This window comes from Hibiscus syriacus, unplaced genomic scaffold (assembly GCF_006381635.1).
Source record: "Hibiscus syriacus cultivar Baekdansim isolate YM2019G1 unplaced genomic scaffold, ASM638163v2 tig00112217_pilon, whole genome shotgun sequence".
Classification (NCBI taxonomy): Eukaryota; Viridiplantae; Streptophyta; class Magnoliopsida; order Malvales; family Malvaceae; genus Hibiscus; species Hibiscus syriacus.
The window spans coordinates 1,450,778-1,466,143 of NW_024063270.1; the positions used below are offsets into that span (position 1 = coordinate 1,450,778).

Sequence of the window (15,366 nt, forward strand, 5' to 3'; positions counted from 1 at the left end):
TTTCCAAAAAATTCATTCAAAAACTCCAAATCTTTAATCTCCCATAACTCTTTCATTCTTTGTTTAAAACCTAACTTAAGCTTTCCTTAAGCTTTTCTATCATCTAATGATCATAACCCAACCTTGAATTCATCAAGGAATTAAATAACCATGAACTCATCTTTGCTCTTGGCTTTCACGTGAAGAAGAAGAAAGGAGAAGAAGAGAACTATGAAGAAATATCCTCTTTTTCCACGTAGTTCCTTTATCTTATAAAGGAAAAAATAAAAATCTTACTTGTCAAATTACCATTTTACCCTTTAATTCACTCAATAATTACTAGTCATCTTTCATCATATATTTCCAATAAGTCATTAAACTATTCAATTATCCTACTTAAATCACCAATTTATGAAGTTTTTCAATACAATCACTAACCCGGTATTGAGGATGTTACAGCCACCATTTGTCGTGGATCAACGTTCAAAACTCCATCAGAAAATAAAGAATATCGCCGCAGTTTCGGTGATTTTTTGTCGATCCTATCATCGTTTTACCTCACAGTCGCATCTCCTGAGCCCCACCCTCAATTCTGAAAAAAAAAACCGACCAATGTTGCTCATTATCGTCGTTGTTTTTCTAGTGGACGTTTGGTAAGCTTTTGGTTATGTTATTTTACATTTTTCATCAATATTTTGGCTTGATATTGGATGATTTTTAGTTTATTTTGGTGTTTGGTGCTTTTCCAGTTAATCATTCGTCGTTCACATCCCCGACACCTGTCACACGCCCCGCCCCGCACCTCCACCACGCGTGGGGCTTATCATTCAGTCGAATTTTCCAAAACTGAGTCAACTCAGACCGAGTTGATCGAGTCAGCCGAATCAACTCATGATTTAACCCACCGAGTTTACTCAAATCAATCAAACATGTCGACCCGTTAACCTGATCATTGATCGTTGACTTTAACCTTGACTGTTGACCCGTTAACCGTTGACTGTGACCAAAAAGTTAAAAATTTTGAAAACTCATATTTTATGTTTATCGACGCCCTGAGTCCAAATCCGAAGTCTGTTTCACCAAATTCAAACCCAGTAAGCTAATTTTTTGACATTTTATCTCCCGATTTGATACGAAGTTTCACGTTTAAGTTATGCTTCTGACGTAATCTATTTTTCTATGTATTCGAGACTTTTTGGGATGTCGAATTTAATTTCAAGGGAGACCAATGGAGTTTAATTAGTCGATTAGTGTGATTAAAAAATCGAGGTAATATTTTACTACATTTTGAATGATTTATCGTACTAGTTGATAATTGATAATTCCATGAATGAAAATGATCAATGGTTAATTGGTAATTCAAGTAACCTAAGATTCTGTAAACTCTGGTTTCTTTTGTAAAATGGTTAAATGTTGAAAATACTTGGAAAAAAAATATGAAAATACTCATATTAGGTAAAATTATGAAAATACTCATATTAGGTAAAATTATGAAAATACCCTTATGATGTAAAAAGACGAGAATTATACCCAAAGTAGAAAACAACCCTGGAAAGCATACTTAGAGTTATGTTCCTAAGCAAACACATTAAAACTAAACCAACCAAGGTATCAATTATGTCTGAATGGTTCGACATGGTTTAATTATATGATAAGAATGAATAGAAAGAGAATGACTAAAATAACCCCGAGTGTTGAAATGACCCAAATACCCTAATGATGTGGTTTAAGAAAATGTTTGTAGACAAGTTTTAAAAGTATCAGTGAAGCATTAAATATTTTAATGACCCCTAAAGGTTATGGAGATGACCCAAGTATGTTGATAATCTTAGAGACTGTTGCAATACATAAATAAAACAAATATCATCAAAATACATACAGTTCCTCAAGATTCGTTCAATGATGTTAATGAAGATGATCAGTTCGACTAGTGCTGTCAGTATTAATTTGTAAATATTCTTGAAGTGTATCGATTCGAGTGATTGACAAGTATCGTAGTGTTGGGATTTATTCAGTTCGAGTTGATCAGATATATTGATATACATGAATCTTGAATACCGTAAATCATTATTTCACCCTTATTAGATTAAATTGCTAAGAATCCACTAGAAATCAAAGTGTTCGAAATTCCTATGATGTCCTAAATAATGGAATCGCTCTTGTTATATCTAAAATCTTAATTTATTTTGATGTCAAGATTCATAAATACCTTTCTGATGCACCTGAAATCCTAAATGGTCCTGAAGTATGGATTCCTGAATGTCTGCTTATATTTGTTAGTAATCGAACCCTTTTTAATATGGACCTCGATCTTAAAATCCAATCAATTTTGCGTAAGTTCATATTTTATATTACTTATAATTTTCAAGCGCCTTTGAAAAATATATGGATCCTCTAGTATTTTCCCTATTGACAAAAATGTTTTCTCTGATTTATATAAAGTAAAATTTCTGATACATGGTTTTTGATTTTTGATACAAGGTACAATTAGTTCATGATTTTTTATATTACTGTCTGCTATCTGATCTATTTTATTAGGGTACTATCAGTGTAGGTGTCTGGAGACTCTGAGGTTCAATTAGCTGGTAAATCATTTCTATTTTGATCATTCATATTGGACTCTTAGATCGTAAGGGTTTAGGGTAAGTCCTTATGGATGTATGTACTAGGGTAGAGCATTTGGTGTACGGTTTGAGGGAAACTCTGTACTTTAAATAAAAACCCAACTTATGATTTTTGTTTTCTAATATTATTGGTTTTATTTGAAATTGTTTTATTGGGGTATTGATTGGGTTGGATTTTGGAGTCTCTAAGGTTCAACTAGTTGATAAATCCTTTATGATCTGATCATTCATATTGGATTCTTAGATCCTAGAGGTTTAGGGTAAGTCCTTATGGATGATGTCCTGAGAAATTTCACATAGATTTTTCGGATGGAGGGTACTATAGTGATTTTAAAAGCTTGTTTTATTGAGATAGATTACTATTGTTTATAAACTATGATTTCATTTTATATTGGTTTTGAGGGAACACAATAGATATATGTTTCAATCTCTGAACATGGTGTTCTGAATGTTTCCATTGAGCTATAAGCTACTTGTATATTACCTAAAGAAATATCAGTGAAACCTCAACTCCTGACGAAAACTTGTAGATGCATGAACAGATAAAAGAAATTTTATGTTTTTCATTTATCTGCATGTCATTCATTATCGTTTGGTTGTTTTATATTACTGGTTTCCCAAAGCTAACTCTTTTACTCACAATTTCAGGTGAAAATATCGATCCAGTGCAAGTATCGACTTTACAGAGTACGGTACAAGTGTAATTAGGGGGCATGTAGGTCATATTTGATTTTTATACTGAGTCTGGAACTTGTATGATTTTAATTATGTTTGTAATATATAAATGGTTTTCTGAACTTGTATTTTACTTATAATTTGTTTTATGACTTTACATGTTTTAACAAAAATTTAATTTCTCCTGGATTTTTATTGTGGGTCGCTCCGGTGGCCCTAATGTGACTCCTTGGATCGGATCGGGTCATCTGTATCGATTTAAGGGTGTTACAGTAATATATATTTTTAATATTTTTAATTATTAGTAATGTATATACTTTATAAATACAATTGCTCGAACTCAAGATATATAGGAAAAATAATATTTCTTTGGTAAAAAGGCATTAAAGGTCCTTATATTTTTTAAAAAATCAATACGACCATCATATTATTTTTTCTTTTAATGTGATCCTCAAACTCAAAAAATAAGTTTAATGTAGCCCTTTGATAAATTTTTTTCATGATTAACTGTTACGGTGCTGACGTGGCGATCTATAGTGTTTACGTGACATTCTACGAAGATTGATAACGAGACGGATAACATGGCAGATTGGCTAAATTAGTAACTTAAACATGACTGATAAAATGTCATATCAGTACTGTGGGCAGTCACGTCAACACCGTAATGATCAAACGATGAAAAACGTTGGTCAAATGACCAACTAGGTTGTTTTGTAAGTTGGAGGGCCACATTGAGAGAGAAAAATAATATAATGGCTAAATTTCTTTATTTTTTCTTCAAAAGTACAATGACCTCTGATATTTTTTGTTTATTTTCTTGGGTAAATTAAACCGATCATCACTGAATTTTACTCTCTCCTATTTCACTCACTGTACTTTAAATCCGTTCAATTTAGCATTTTTGGTCACTCAACCGTTAAATATTACTGGCGTTAAAACAATGCCGTTTTAGAAAAAGAAATTTTTCACCAGAACGACGCCATTTTACATATAATAACTCATTTATAATGTCGTTTAGTGAGAAAACGACTTAGTGACCAAAAATGTTAATTATGTTAAATTCAATGAGAAAATTAAATTGATTTAAAGTATATTGAATGAAAGAAGAGAGAAAAATACATTTCAATTATGATCAGTGTAATTCACCACTAAAATCATTTGATAAGTTCATAAAATAATTGATCAAAATTAAATAAATAAAAATGACTTTAGTTGGATAATTATAAAATTTTAAAATTTTCCTGATTATGTGGGTAAGCCTAGGGCCTAGAGGTCTGAGCTATAGGGATGGGTTTGGTTAGGGTTCCTCATTGCAATTGATGACCCTGATAAAGACCTGCTCACCTTCGTTACTGTGACACATTCTCCCAAATTTACTTAGATTTTTAACAAGTCCCTTTGCTTTCTAATTAATGCTCCTAAAGCCTCATTAGGACAATAAAAAGGAAAACATGTGGTTCAAATATATTAAACTATAGAATATCAAAATAACTACTGCTTTCCTTTATCAGTGTGGTGGTGTGGAGCATTCAAGTGAGGTTGTTGACCAACATTTTCTTAAAATAACCATTTTTATTCTAATTATCTCCCTCTTCCTTAAATCAAAAATAAATTTACTGCATGGTCTGCATTTATGGACTGGACTGACTTTCACTACTCTCAATTATATTCGTATGTTTATCTTTAATAATTCCCAAACCTTTTTTCTATTATGGGTAAACTACAGTTTGGTATATAAACTATTATTTTTATTCTATTTTGGTGTTCATACTTTTGTTTCTAAAATCGTACTTAATATGTTTTATTTAGAATTTTGATTTGGTATTTGTCATTGAAAAACTAATAAAATGACTGACATGACATTTTTATTTTATATTTAATGATGATATGATATTATCTTATGGTGACATATTGATATCATTATTTACTTTTTAATGACGGTTATCAAAATAAAATCTTCAACTAAATGTAGGTATGATTTAGAAAGAAAAAAATATTTGAGTATCAAAACAAAATAAAAATGATATAGTTTATGTAGTTTACCCTTTTATTGTTTGTTTTAGTATCAATTTAAACAATACGTGTAAATATTAGATCTGTTCATAAATCATAAGGTGATCTAACTTAATATTATCATTAGTATAATAATTTTAAGTTGCAATTTTCAAGATTTTTAAAGGGTAAATTACAAATTTCACAACTAAATTTTACTCTCTCGCTCGTTGTACTTTAAATTTTTTTATTTTTCTCGTTAAACTTAAAACATTAAGTTTTTTAGTCATTTCGTCGTTTATTCGCTAACATCGTTATAAATGGGATTTCATATAGACTAAAAATTTTGTATTTTTAAAATGGCATCATTTTAACGTCGTTAAATATTTAACGACAGAGTGACCAAAAACCACAATGTATTAAGTTCAGTGAGGAAATTAAAAACTTTTAAAGTTCAATGAGAAATATTAAAATTTAGTTATGAATTTTGTAATTTGTCCTTTTTAAAGTAGTTTGTGGTGATTACAAATAGTGACGATAATTTAACCCGAATCTGATGGTTCCGACTCGATCTAACATAATAGGGTCGGATTTTTTTTAAAAAAATTGGGTCGGGTCAAATATTTTAAGGGAAGAAGTCAAGTCGGGTCGGGTTCGTTTGGAGGGTGAAAAAGGTCCGACCTGACCCGATCCGAGGATAATAATATATTCTCTTTAAAAAAAATACTAAACTCTTATTTTATATTAGGTCGGATCGTAATTATACTTTAAAAAATTGGATCAGATCAGAATTGAGTGAAAGATTTATATTTGTTACATAGGATCTGATTCGGATGGAGGATACATCTGTTCGAGTTAGGTCGAGTTGACCAAAATCCGACCTTGACCCAACTCATGGTCATCCCTAATTATAAAATTGAATTTAATGTTCACTATTCTTTTGAGTTAAATTTAATATTCAATATTTATTATCTAGTTAAATTATCTATTTAATAGAAATGATTATTAGATTGCTAAGTTATATTTAGGAAAGTTGAAAAGGGTGATAGGTCTCCTAAAAATTTAAATTTTTATATAATTTGAATATTTTTTTATTAATAATATATGTTTATAGATTTATTGATAATTTATTTTTTTATAAATTTATCATTTTAAAATTTTATAAATTCATCTCTTTATCATCAAGTCGTGTATATATTCTTAAATGTAAGTGTAATTTTATATTTCTTAATAGAACACTATTTTCTACTAATAAGATGGAAGAATTACAAGATAATATACATTTTTAATAGTTTATTTTACACTATTTTTAATAATCTAGATTGATTAAAGTTTATTTGTTGGTTTTGTGCTCAGGTGTTTACCTACAGACTCAACTGTTCGAACTTAAATCTCGAAAAAAATAACATTTCATTTTATCACTAAAATCACTTGACATATTATCTTTTACATGACATCTTGTAAAGAATAAACATTCTTGATTATGTAAGTGACATCGTCTTCTCAATTAAAAAATTACATGAGATATTACCTTTAAAAATAAGAATAGAAATTTGTACTAATTTAGATCATTAAAATTAGACATTATTGTGTTTACAGACTACAATTAATTACTTGGTTGAAAATAACTTACATATGTGAAATAATATGAGAAATGTGAAGTAATAAATAGAATATTGATCCTTTGGGGGAAATGTATCGGTACTTCTATTAGGGTGTGTTTGGTTGAGGGAATGTGAGATTCCCCCGTTTGGTTGGCCGTGAATGTCATTTCCGGTAATCTTACATTACCAATAGTAGATTTTTGGGGGTATATTACCGGGAATGTCATTAACTCCATTTCCTTAGGTATTATTGGATTACCAGCATTTAGGACTAAAATGCCCTTACTTTTTTTTTTCTTTCAAAAATATCATTATTCTGTCATTAAATAATAAAAATTTTACGAATGTTAAATTACAAATTTATCCTTAAACTATTTTAGATTTACAAAAAAAAAATTATATAATTAAAATTTTATATGAAGTTAGGGGTTAAAATAAAATTTTACCCTTTCATTAAACCTTTTTATAATTTTAATTTTGTAAAAAAAATTATATAAATTTTATGAATTTAAATTTTTTAAAGAAAATATATAAATATTTTCCAACTTGTTAAAAAAACAAATATATAATAAGAACAATTTGGTCAAATATACATTACAATAATCTTTTAGTCCTTTAACCAAACACGATAATCTAACATTCCTGCTAAACCAACCAAATCTAAAATACAACATTCCCAGTAATCCTATTCCCTGGTAATCTTTTATTCCCACTGATAATCTTACATTCCGTGAACCAAACGCACCCTTAGAGTAACCATAACACTTAAATAGTACCCATATCATAAATCATTTTGATGTTTGAAAATTATTTAGAAAAAAATTATGTATATAAATTTCGGGTTCGAATACTAACGACCGTATGATATTTAAGTGTTCATTTTTAAATGATTGAGTCTTTAGAACAAAACTATCACTTGTAATCACCCAGATTAATAAAAACAAGCTGTGATACTTTACTCGATATTACTGTGCGTTCCATCTAATGATATTTTTGTTACCCTCGAAATAAACTTATGTGCATGAATGGATAAACCAAAATTAATACTTTATTTTTAAGATTATATTAAATGAATACATCATATTAAACCCAAGTTTATAAAATTAAGATTTTTGTATGATAAGAAAAGAGAATATAGTGGTCGATCTTCATTGGATCTGCTGAGCCTGTGGAAATATATATTTTATCTGTTGCTGCAATTTGAATTCAAGTTTAGAGATAGGGTTTAGGGTTTTTATTGATAAAGTTAAAGTGTTAAAGTTCCAAGTTAATGCTTGCCAACTTAGTATTGTGTTTTAAGTTTACACATAGATTAGCTTTTTGTCGCATTAACAACACGGATTTAAAGCGGCAATTCCTTCCATGGTTAAGATTTAAAACACGCAATCCCTGATTGGTCAGCCATAACGACCTTCATTTCTCGTTGCTTTTTACCCAAGAAAACGACCCACCATAATGGCCTACATGACAAGAATCAAAGTCAAAACTCTTGCCCAAGCAAGAACCATGGAAGGGATACATCAAAACTGTAATCTTTTTAGTATATATATTGTTTCTTTAATAACTGTTATTATTCATCTTTCAAATTTTCTTCCAAAGTTAGGTCTCTTTGTTGAGCTCTTTATATATGGCTGTCCCTTTTTTCCCATATATGTAGGGTAAGGGGAGGTAAGATAATAGGCTGTCCCCAACACCAGGTTGAGAGCAGCTTTAGTAGGAGACCTCCGAATTATAAAATGCCCTCCGTGAAACTTGATCCCACGACCTCAATGTTAAGAACATTGTGCTCTACCAACTGAACTAGATTTTTTAAAACTTTTAAAGTTTCATATATCTCCGCTTGCATCCTTTGAAGTTTTATATACTACACATAATGACCAATTCTTTAGTAGGACCTTTAATACTTTGCATGATTTACCAAGATTAAATTTATCATTTGATAATTATATCTATGTTATTAGATCACTTATGAATAATCATCATGAATTAAATATGATACTAATATTAAATGTCACTATAAAATCTGAGAGAATGATCCAAAATCATTATCTTCACTATTCCCTCCTTCATGGGAACAAAAGATCCAATCGATATTCATCTAATGACCGATTATGATTTTTAATCTAAATTTGAAAGTCGTCGTGTTGATTTTATTCCCATCAATAATCATTCGTTAACCAGATTTCTTACTATCCAATTGTATGATTATGATCTCAAAACATTAGAATGTAAAAGTACCAAGAAACGGTGGTTAACTATGTTTAATTGAATGCAAAAGGAGGACTGAAAAAAGAGAGGTTTAACGAGGATGGCATGACTGAGATTTGGGTAAGTAGAAGGTGACAGAATGGACATCCGCCCGGAAATACAGGGAGCCGTACAGGAACACCCTCAGCTTTCATTCACTTTTTTATTAAAAAAACTATACATAGTTAGTGGTACTATTTATATATATGTTAGAGATAGAGAGGGGTTAAACCAAACTAAAACTAAATTAAAACCCCACTTAATGAAAGCTCTTTCTTTCAACCTTACTGCCACACATCACTCTCATCAGTGGCAGCAGCATTGTAGCAGCGGGCAGTAGTTGCAGGCTTGCAGCACTGCCACTGTTCACCTTGCAGTTAAGAACACCCCACCAAATATATATGTATATAAAGACACCTTTTTTCCCGTAATATATACTACTTATTTATTTATAAAGTTTTTTTTTTAATTGTGGGGTTTTTCAATTAATTCAAGGTCTAATAAAAGCTTGATTTGATACCTTGGACAAAAAAGACCAACACCCATCGCCCCTCTCTTTAATAAAAATTGTGTTTTTTGAGGTCTCTACTTAATTTCCTTTTTTTTCTCCCTTCACTTTTGCAATGCCAACAAGCCATTGCTTTCTAAGCTCTAAAAATGCAGTCATGAAATACCCTCTTCCTGTTCATATCTCACTACTTTACTTTTCCAGAAAAACCATTTCTTTCTAAGCTTTTTTTTTGGAATATCCAATGGGGGGTTTAATCGATCTGAACACTAAGGAAGACGATGAAACGCCGTCGTCCGGTTCTTTATCTTCTTCTTCAGCCTCCGGATTAAGTTCTCCTGGTTCTGCGTCTGGTTCGGGTTCTTCGGTTTGTTTAGAGCTTTGGCATGCGTGTGCTGGTCCACTTATATCTCTGCCGAAGAGAGGAAATGTAGTGGTGTACTTCCCTCAGGGACACTTGGAACAAGTTTCCGATTTTCCCGGTGTTGTTGCAGCTTATGATCTCCCTCCCCACGTGTTTTGTCGGGTTGTAGATGTCAAGCTGCATGTAAGCTACCAAACTCTCACTCCATCTTGTGTTTCTCTAATCAGATTTCTGGTTTTGGAAAATTCTTATTTTTTTATTTTTTTGGGTTTATATCTGTGAGAAATACTTTAAAGGGGAGACCTTTGAAGTATGGATTTTTATTTTGAGAAAATGAATTGTGGTTTTATGGGTTTAGCTCATGAATTTCTTCCCTGGGTTGGATTAGTTTTTCCAGAGAATTGACCTTGTGAAGTTGGTTTTATCTTAGGAAATTGTGAGTTTCAAGTAGTTGAATTTCACCCTGTTTTCCTCTGTATTTGTTTGAGGCAAAGGACATTGATCTGTGTTTTTTTTCTTAAAATGTGAATTTGCTGTGAAATGCTTGTTTTTGTTTGCAGGCTGAGGGTGCCACAGATGAGGTTTACGCCCAAGTTTCACTGGTTCCTGAAGCTGAGGTGGGTTTTATTCTAGTTTCTTGTTTTGCTTTGTTAACTATTACTTACAATTATAGTGTGACTAGAAAACTTTAATGTGTTTGATCCATAGGACAATGACATCATTCTGAACAAGAAATATAATCCAACGATGAATTGAATTCTGTTCCTAAATTTGGTGTCATTTTGTTGGTTAATGTTGTTTCTTCTCGTTTCATTTTCATCTCGAGTCTAAGTTCGGGTAAATTATGCCATTTGTAGCAATTTGAGCAGAAATTTATAGAACGGAAGACACAGGCAGATGGTGAAGAGGAGGATACCGAAGCCAATATCAAGTCAACCACGCCCCACATGTTCTGCAAGACACTTACTGCTTCGGATACCAGCACGCATGGAGGCTTTTCTGTTCCTCGTCGAGCTGCCGAGGACTGCTTCCCTCCCTTGGTAATTTTCTTGCTCTTTTCTCCTTATTTCATTTTAAACTTCTCATTGTTTATTTCTAGGTATTTGTTTTATAACTATTAGTTATGTTTTCCTAAAGCAATCTTTGGTGTAGCTTTTTGAGTTTCCCTAGATTGGTATTGTAGGATTATAATCAGCAAAGGCCATCACAAGAGCTTGTTGCGAAAGACCTGCATGGTTCGGAATGGAGATTTCGACACATCTATAGGGGTATGCACTAGTTATCAGATGCATTTTATTGTTAAGTTATTCTAGTTATGGATATGTGGATCAGCCTTGATTAGCTTTTCATTTCTCTATTTATCGCTAAAGATAGTTTCGGTTTGAGTAGGGCAACCAAGGAGGCATCTACTCACTTCAGGATGGAGTGCTTTTGTGAATAAGAAGAAGCTCGTCTCTGGAGATGCGGTGCTTTTTCTGAGGTTCGAAATCCCCCCTTGTGTGAAGTTTTAGTTAATAATCCAATAGGAAATCTTATTTAGTGTTCATAACAGGGGCGAAGATGGAGAACTCCGGCTGGGAATTCGAAGAGCTGCTCAAATTAAAAATTGCTCTTCTTTCCCATCTTTGTGTTGCCAGCTGTTGAACCGCAGCGCTTTTACCGACGTGGTCCATGCTATATCTATAAAAAGTGTTTTCAGCATTTACTATAATCCAAGGTATACGGCTGTGCATTTTAATATTATAAAGGCTATATTAGTTTTTAGCTCTATTTTTGCAGCTATGCATGCTTTGATATTCACAAAGAAACTCGGTTCTAACTTTGAAGTGGTTTGTTGCACTCGCATTTTTCAGTTGTTTTTTTGAATATTGTGTTCACTTAAAAGTCTGAAAGACACCGTACCTTATTCAGACATCATTTTGAGATGTTGAAATAATGCATGTCTAAGAAATTTGAAGAAGTTATCTTTAGACATTAGTGTCGTATATGCAGACTGATGTTATTTTTGGAAAATCTTCTTGTATGCTATAATTTGTATATCCTAATTTCTCTAGATCCTTCTCTATGGCTACTTTCTTGATGAGATCTTAAAACTATTTATTTTGGTTGGTGTAGTAGGGCGAGTTCATCAGATTTTGTAATACCCATGCATACATTTTTTGAAGAGTCTTGATCATTCCCTCTCTATTGGAATGAGGTTCAAAATGCGATTTGAAGGTGAAGATGCAGAAAGAAGGTATGACCTTATAGAACCTGCAACTCTTCAGTTAAACTACTTGATCTTTAGACTAAAGCGGGGAGGAAAGATCTACTCTACCATGCATTATGGAGGCCTTAAGTTTATTTTATGTTTTCCTGCAGACACTTGGGAGTCGTAACTAGAATTAGTGATATGGATCCTGTTCGATGGCCTGGTTCAAAATGGAGATGTATGCTGGTATGGCTGAATTTATATATACATGTGTGTATGCATGATAAAATGTTTGTCTTTAAGTTATAAACGTATAGTACTGTCATAATAATGTTCCTGTCAAGGCCTGACATTAAGGTTATCAATAGCAAAAAGGGGTATCTGTTAACCTTTCACAATAGCAATTACAGTTTATAATTCTCATAGCATTTTTATCCTTTTTCATCCAAGTTAAGCTGATATATCTCAAAGGATATGGTTCCCGTGCTAATAATTGGTTTTATGAAATAATTCTCTGACTTGTGACTGCTTGCTTATTATTCGAAGTAGCCAGTTAGTGTACCTTACTGAGCAGTCAGCATACTATGCTCCCTAGACTAGGCCTCGACCTGTATGAACATGGCAAAAAAATGGCCTTGTTTGGTGCTGCTTACTGTTTTAATTGGGTATTGCTGATGACTCTTACTCAGACACCAGATATTTAGGTTAAGCATATTTCTACTAAAATGAAATATAATATTGAATTTCGTCAATTCGTGGAGCTTTTGGATGCTTTGGTTTTGCTGATTAGTTAGTTGTCTCTGCTAGAAATGACTCGAAAAACGCCCCATGATAATTTTATCAAAAGTTGCTAGAGTTAATCCAATAGTTCTTTATAGCTCTCTTTTTGCAGGTAAGGTGGGATGATATCGATGCCAACAAGCATAGCAGGGTGTCTCCCTGGGAAATTGAGCCATCTGGTTCATTTTCTAGTTCTGATGGCTTGCTCAATCCCGGTTCAAAAAGGAACCGAGTAGGAAAATCTGAATTTATGGTTCCTGGTAGGTGTTTATGCAGGACTTATTCTCTTTCCTGTATCACACGACAGTGTTTGACATAGTCCTTCATTCTTTTAACAGATGGAATTGGAGTATCCAACTTCAAGGAGTCTTTCCGGTCCCAGAAGGTCTTGCAAGTTCAAGAAAATTCTGGTTTTAACACTCTTGATGATGTTTCTGATACTCGGAATATGCATCGGTCTGAAACAAGGCGTTGCATTCCTGGTTCTATTGATTCTAGTTTTGCTGCAGTAGGAAATGTTGGTGGCGACCCACTGGTGAGTCCTGATATTTCCTTTAAAAATGTAGGCTTTGGGGAATCTTTCCGATTCCATAAGGTCTTGCAAGGTCAAGAAATTTTCGCAACTCCTCGATATCAGAAAGGTTCAGCTGCAGATGAGACTCCAGAAAATGGCAGTCTTGGTCACCCTGACGCTGGCCAGTTGTTGGGAACTAAAAGTGGATTGTCTTCCACGATTCAGGTGTATAATCCTCATAGTCGTATATGGCAGTATGTGCCATCTGCGCAAGTGTCCTTACCGTCTTCAGTGTTAATGTCCCAACAAACAAGAAAGCTATTTCCATCAACTGGTGAACATGATTCCCGTGAGAGGGATCTCGGAAGCTTGGATCGATTCGGTCATGCAATTGATTCTGTTCAGTTCAGTGATACTCTACGTCTAGCAGGTCAACCAGAATTTACGACAAGTCAAGAATTAGATTCCTCCTGTAAAAGTAGCTGCAGACTTTTTGGTTTCTCCTTGACCGAGGGAAGACGTGATGCTAACAAGGAAGAAAACACGGTGCAAGCAACTCTATCAGTGGCTCCCGGTGTTTTTGTACCTCGTGTTGGAGAACAGTTTCACCCGAATTCTCCATCAATGACGAACACAGTCGGAAGCAATTGTACCAAAGCAAGCAACCTCTATGCTGTCAGAGATATGGTCTTTGATGTTGCATTGTAATGTAGCCAGGGAAGTGCTGGTCTGGAGTTCCATCTACAGGGTCTCTAAAGATCGATGAATACGATACAACGGTGCAATCGGAAAGCTGTAACTTTACTAGGACTGCTTATTATGGGGGAGAAAGGATTAAAACTTAAGGATGATTATTCAGCTGGTGGACGGTGGAGATTAAACACTGAAGTTTTAATTTTCTATTAACAATAAAATATTGTTGTTTCGGAGCATTTTGTGTCAAAACCTTGAAGTATTCGGTTCTGGAGTGTTGATCTAAAAATGTTAATCCAGTTTCACACAACTCGGAGAGTAGTTGGCTTGAAAAAATGTTGCATTTTCTGTGGTATGATATATAACTCGAAGGACATCCTGCTGGGGGTGTGATTATTGCTATTAAAAAAGAATGCATTTTGAGTTTCAACTTGTTCAAGTTAATCTGATGTATCATGTTTACTGAAGAAGATGATGCAGAAGCTAGCAGCTGGTGTTGAGCAAAGAAGATGCATGTGTTTGCTCTGAAGTCGCATGTGTATTCTTTATCCACACGTCCGATATATTATTCGAACCGGATATAAATTTTTAGTCGACTCGTCCACACGCCAAGTAGCAAGCTTATTACACAGAACGCCGAATAGCCACCTTCGATAATGCCTCCTCCACACACCAAGGACCAGGCCAAAACCAACACTTTCCATCCATTACCAACTTTCTAAGAGACATTACACTTCTATGAAACCTCACATTATCATCCCCAAATTTATCCAAAATCCATCTACTTCCGCTCGCACAACGTCATACTCGTCCCAACGCCCAGGCGAGGCACTATTGGCCGACGCGAAAACCACGACCACTCATTTTCATATTTCCAAGCTTACTTAGCCATCAACGTGTTCACCCAGAATACACAATCTCATTTGCTAACCAGCCGCACCACAGTTCAGACATTAGTGTCTTTCTCTCCCTTAGTACCACACTTGAAACGTTTATTGTCGATATTATTGCATCAACGTAATAGACAATTATGCCTGTATCATTAAAAATTATGTTAACATAATAACAATCAATATTAGTCAAAGGATTAAATCCATCCAATTCTTAAATTTGAGGATTAAATTAATTTCATTAGTATCGAAGTCATAAGGTAAGAATAAACTATTGTATAAAAATAAGGCTTAAACTAGATTAA

The 15,366-nt window shown here is 33.3% G+C and overlaps 1 pseudogene; it reads left to right on the forward strand.

Moving 5' to 3' along the window:
• The first annotated feature begins 9,647 nt into the window (after positions 1–9,647).
• On the forward strand, positions 9,648–14,407 carry LOC120175857 (annotated as a pseudogene).
• Positions 14,408–15,366: the final 959 nt, after the last annotated feature.